This window comes from Homalodisca vitripennis, chromosome 3 (genome assembly GCF_021130785.1).
Source record: "Homalodisca vitripennis isolate AUS2020 chromosome 3, UT_GWSS_2.1, whole genome shotgun sequence".
NCBI classification, from domain to species: Eukaryota; Metazoa; Arthropoda; class Insecta; order Hemiptera; family Cicadellidae; genus Homalodisca; species Homalodisca vitripennis.
The window spans coordinates 86,321,677-86,327,895 of record NC_060209.1 but is presented as its reverse complement, the minus strand read 5'-3'; positions in this window follow the sequence as shown (position 1 = coordinate 86,327,895).

Below are 6,219 nucleotides of genomic sequence, written 5' to 3'. Positions count from 1 at the left end.
GTCATCGTTGTTTTTTTTTCTGGTTTTGTTCTGGTACGGCGTAGTGTTTTGTTGCGGTATTTTGGTTTCGCTGCCGTGTTTCGTGGACGGCAGGAATTCTGGGGACCCTGCTGAGAGTGTTGTCTCACTAAGTTATTCACTTGTCGCCTTAGTTATTACTTTGTTAGTCGTTGACTTCGAGTCAGTGTGTGTTACTTGTTAGTCTGTGTCATTTATTTATTTATCATGCCTGTCTCTCTGGTGCCTGAATACTTGTTGAAGGAGGATCTCCATTTTGAGTTGTTGGCTCGTGGGCTTACTCCGGGTTCCGACTGCGAGTCCATGCGGAAGCAACTGCGGGATAACATGGACCTGGACACTACCTGGCCTAGGGATTTGGCGTTCCAGAAGCAGAGGCCTATTTTGGAGGCTAAGTTGGAGACTTTTGAAAATAGTCAGGAGGACTGGTTGGAGTCGCCGCCTACTGGCCGAGAGAGGGCTAGGTATTTGTCCCGGCTTACCCATCTACATATGAGGCTGTCGCTACTTAGAGCCAAGCTTTCTAGTTCTGGTGATAAGGAGTGGTTGGAGGAACACATCACCTTGGTTGACGGCCTGCTGACTGTACTCGAGAGGGACGAGGGGGCAAAGGCTCCTGAAAAAACTGTGTCTGCGGTTGATTCTGCTGCGGCTGTTAAGGGTGAATGCCGGATCCCTGGGTCAGTTGTTGCTGATTTTGATGTGGGCGTGGCGTCGGGGGTGTCTGGTGTGGACGGGGCCCGGGGGCCTGTGACCCAAATGCCTGCTGGATCTGGGGGACTGGGGACTGTGGTGACGGGATCCTTTGTTCAGTATCACAAGCTTCCGAACCCACTTACCCCGTTGCTGCAGCGACTACCAACGGTGGATGGTCTAGATACTGAAGCCTTGCTGCGGTTTCTTTCTGAGATCCTGCGACTGCATGACTTGCCTGGTCTTCAGGGAGCGAGCTTCCTGCATGTCATCTCTCCGTTTTGTAGGCCACCTTTGGGTGACTGTCTGGTTCGAGTTCTCCAGAGGGGTGGTACCCTGGATGATTTTCATAGGGAGGCATTGGATTTCTTTGTTCCTGGTCAGTTGAGGGAACGTCTCCGTGTGGAGAAATTCTTTAGGCCTCAGGGCAACGGAGAGAGTTTGGCTAAGTTTGTGGCCGAGGTGAGGGACACTGATAGGGTGTTAAGGCTCAATATCCCCGAAAGTACTGTGGTCACCACCATTCTTGAGGGTCTCAATCCTGAAGAGAGGTCCCGTCTAGTTTTTGCTGGTCGCCCTTCCACCTTTTCTGAACTGGACCGTCTGTGCATTGCTTCGCGCAGCGTGCAGTTTGCTGACCGGCAGAGGGCGGAGAGGAACAATCATCGTTCCATCCAGCCCTCCAGGGCTGTCACGGCCGTACAGAATCCCGTGGATGGGCCACATCACTCTGGTGGGCTTCATCCACCCATCTGCTATGCCTGTGGTGAACGAGGTCATACTCGTCGGGAGTGTCCTAGGAGATATCGCACTGGTCCAAAAAACTAGATCAAAGGGGGGTTTTCTCTGAAGTTCCCCCGAGGTCTAAGAAAAAATTTCAAAAAAATAGTACCTGTGCGAAAAATTTGATTAATAGTTTGGACACTATGAGCCTAGCAGAAAAGGGAAACCTACGGCTTAGGACAGCATCTTCGGTGTGCCCTTATATCAATATCTTAGTGGGAGACTCAGTGCATAAGGCCCTAGTTGATTCCGGGTCAGCCTGTAGCCTCATCTCTTCCCGTCTTTTTGAAGCCATTTCAAGTTTAGGTTTGGTGAAGCACACCGAGGAGTCTTCTTTAACTTGCTGGACTGCTTCTAATTCCCCTCTTCCAATTTCGAAGAAGGCTTCAATCAAGTTTAAGGTTGAATGTTTTTCATGGGTGTGGAGCTTCCTTGTGGCCCAGGACTTGAGTATGGATTGTATTTTGGGGGCGGATTTTATTCAAAAGACTGGTTTGGTGCTGGATCTTCAGGCGGGCCAGTCTTATTTCAAATTCAATCGGCGAGTGTCAGTCCCCTTTTCTGATAAATGCAAATCGACGCCGCAGGTTGTGGAGGTGGAGTGTGAGGAAGGTTCTGCCCCTGGGGACCCGTTCGGTCACTTGGATGAGGAGCAAGCTGGGGTTCTCCGTGAGCTTTGCTCAAGATTTCCGGAGGTCCTCACACCCAAGCTCGGTTCTACCCATCTCATTGAATATGAAATTCGTCTGACTGACACTCAGCCAGTACGCTCCCACCCATACAAGTTGGCTCCTCCAAAGATGGAGGTTATGCGTGGTATCATCAAGGATCTCTTGGATCAAGGAGTTATTGAGCCCTCAAACTCATCGTATGCCAGTCCAGCGTTCTTGGTTCCAAAGCCTAATGGAAAACATCGTATGGTGGTTGACCTAAGAAAACTTAATGCCAAAATTGAAATAGACTCAGTGCCTCTCCCCGATCTCCATTCTGCTTTTGATTGGTTCGGTAAGGCCAAATTTTTTACTATATTTGATTTGAACCAAGCATATCATCAGATTCCGTTGAAGAAGGAATCACGTCCTCTCACGGCCTTCTGTGTTCCGTGGAATTTGTATCAGTACCGATCTGTGCCTATGGGGCTAGCTGTGGGGGCCCAAACGTTAACTAGGTTGCTCGACTCCATCTTCCACGATGTGAAGTTCAGGTATGTCTTTAATTATCTTGATGACCTTCTGGTCTACAGTGAGTCTTTCACGGAACACGTTAAACATCTTGAGGAGGTCTTGGTTAGGTTGGGTAGGGCTGGCCTTACAGTCAATCCGGAGAAGGTGTCTTACGCCAAGTCTGAAATATCGTTCCTCGGTCACCTCGTGTCGTCTAGGGGTGTATCTATAGACCCTGCCAGGACCCAAGGCATTCGGGATTTCCCTCCTCCGAAGGATGCCAAGGGTGTTGCCAGATTCATAGGCATGGTTAATTTCTACCGTAGGTTTATTCCTGACTTTGCCGAGGTGGCCGCCCCTCTGAACGCCTTAAGAAGGAAAGACGCAAAGTTCGTTTGGGGTGAAGATCAAGAACGTGCTTTTCAACTGCTTAGGGAGGCCATTATCCAACCTCCTGTGCTGCGAATACCGGACTTTAGTAGGCCCTTCATCTTGCAGACTGACTCCTCATCCTGTGCTGTAGGAGCTGTGCTTTCTCAAGAATTCGACGGCGCTCGGCAACCTATAGCTTTTGCATCTAGGACTTTGACCCTTCAGGAAAAGAAATCTTCTATTTATGAGCTGGAGTGTCTGGCGGTCGTTTTCGGCATGGATAAGTTTCGGAGGTTCCTAGAGCATTCCGAATTAGTGCTGGAAACTGACAATCAGGCTCTTTCCTGGCTATTGGCCCATCCTCGACAACTCGGGAAGATTGGTCGCTGGGTTGTCAAAATTGCGGCCTTTAAATTCAGGGTGCAGCACATTCGCGGCACCCAAAACGTCGTCGCCGATGCTCTTTCTAGAATGTATCATCTACCCAGCGATCCTGTTGATTCTCAAGCACCGTTGTGTGGGACTGTGATGTTGGATTTCCCTGCTGCCTTTGAGAGTTTTGGCTCTCACCAACTTCAAGACCCCGAGTTGTCAAACATCATTGGTGAGCTCCAGGAGGGAGAAGCCCACTCTCCTTACTTCTTGTCCAAGGGTGTCCTCTGCTGTCGTGCCCGACGCGGAGGTGGTCCCAAGATTGTTCTGCCGAGTGCCCTCATACCGATGGTCTTTTCCTACTTTCATGTTTCTCCCGTGGGCGGTCATTTAGGTATTCACAAGACCATCGCTAAAATCAGAGATAAGTTCATCTGGAAGAGTATGGACAGAGACATTGCTGGTAGAGTACGAGCTTGTCATCTTTGCTCGGTCAGTAAACCTGCACAAAATACCAAATTAGGTTTTCTTTCCTCCGAGGTGGCGGAGCGGCCTCTTGAAAAGGTGTTCATTGACTATGTGGGACCCTTTCCCCGTAGCAAGTCAGGGAACACCTCCCTGCTTGTCGCTGTGGATGCTTTCTCTAAGTTTTGCTGGTTGATTCCTCTTAGGAGTGCCACGGCGTCGCTCACCGTCAAGGCACTCAAGTCCCGCCTTCTACAGAATTTTGGAGTGCCCGCCACCTTCGTCTCAGACAACGGCACACAATTCGTGTCGAGGGAGTTTCATCGCTTCTGTTTTGGGCATGGAATCAAACATGTTACGACATCTCCTTACTACCCCCAGCCTTCTCATGCTGAGCGGTTCAACCGCAATCTCAGAGCCGCCCTCATCGCTTATCACGCTGAGAAACAAACTACCTGGGATGAAAACCTGAGCTGGCTTCAGTTAGCCTTCAATTCTGCTCTTCACGAAAGTCATGATTCCACGCCTTTCCAGGTCATGTTTAGTCGTCCTTCTTCTGATCCCTTGTCTAATCTCTGGAGTCTGGATAGTCTTCTACCAGTGCCTGGTACTCCCAATGTGAGTGACACTTGGGAAGCAGTCAGGGTTAAGCTCCTACAGTCTAGGGAAAGGGTGAGGAGAAAATTCAATAAGGGACGTATTGCTAACCCCTTCCAGGTGGGGGATCTTGTCTTTTGTAAGGCCCATCCGGTCAGTTCGGCCGTGGATAAACGGGCAGCCAAACTTTGCTATCGGTGGACAGGTCCTCACCGGATTCTTCGTTTTCTCTCCCCAGTTACTGCTGAGTTGGTTGATCCCGTATCGGGGAAGTTGTGGCGGAAGGCCCACGAAAGGCCCACTCTTGTCAGTCGGTGGGGGAGTCACTCCGTCAGAGTATTGATTTTCTGCCTGGTTGAGGTCAGCTGGTTGACCTTGACTAGTTTACCGACCAGCTGTTCACCGGCACCGGCACTGGCTCTGGCTACTGTTCGGAGCGGTCAGACACGTTCGGAGAAGCTTACTGTGTTCTGGCTGTTCTCTGTTCTTCCCGTTTCCCCATGGCTGGCTAATTCACCGACTTTCGGCAGGTAATTGTCTTTTTCACTCTCTTAACTTAATTAGTTGGCGGTTTTTCTCCCCCATCCAGACATATATTATCGTAGTTTAGTTATAAGTAATTTATATATATTTATTTTGTAACTTGTGTTCCTCGTGTACGTGTTCGTGTCGCAAAGTGTTCGTTCCTGTCTTTCGTACCGTACGTTCTAAATTTGTTAATTTTATTTACTATGCTAGTTTAGTTTTTTTATCTTTTGCTCTAGTGCTTTCTAACTGATCCGTTTGGCGAACGGAAATTATTTATTCCGTGTACACACTTTGTTTTTTTTAGTGTAAGCGAGACGGTACAGACTTTGCAAATTTTTGTTACCTCGTGTTTTGTGTTGCGTGCAAATTTGGGTGGCAACATCCATGATTTCAATTTTATTATTTAATTATTGCCTTTATAGTAGCGTGAACTGATTAGAATTTAATTATTGTTATTTGGGAAATAATGTATTGTTATTATTTGTAAATTATATAATTATTATTATGCCTACCTTACATTTAATATTTAATAGCAAAATGTAAATTATTATAATATTATAATAGAATGATTAAAATCCAGCGAATTATAGTTACAAGTAATTGTTATCACGCTTAATCATTTAGTATGGCTGTTCTAGCCTATAAGTAAATGTTTATATATTTGAAAATTTGTTTTGTTTTTAATATTTAATATTGTCACCAAGTAGTGTATCTTATAATACTTGGTGTCTTGAGTTATTTTTAGGAAACAGTTTTCAATACTTAAAAGGTACTGTTAGTTACAGATCGTTATTTTTAATTGTTAAATTAAAAAAAAAAAATTTATATATACTTTGTGGCAAACATAATTAAGTTTTATTATTTCTCGGGTTATACTAATATTTTTCTAAATATCTACTGGTTATGTTGGGATTCTATAGGGTCCCCGTGAGTGCCGTCAGCGGGACTGATGCGGCGAGTCTGCCCACAGCACTGAAGCCAACTGAATGCCCGCGCCCTGCCAGCGCTATTGGACCGGCATCCAACCGGAGTGTAGTGCTCCCATTAATTTCTTCTGGAACAAGGTTGGATCAGAAATGTTTTTTACTTCTTATACCACTTGAGAGGATTGGCTTGTATGGAGCGCTGCCAGATGTTAGATCTGGAGGAGGGCCAGTATATTAGCCAGTATTATTTAGTTTAGTTACATGAACTGAAGGGGAGGATTTAATCTTTAATTCGGATTCGT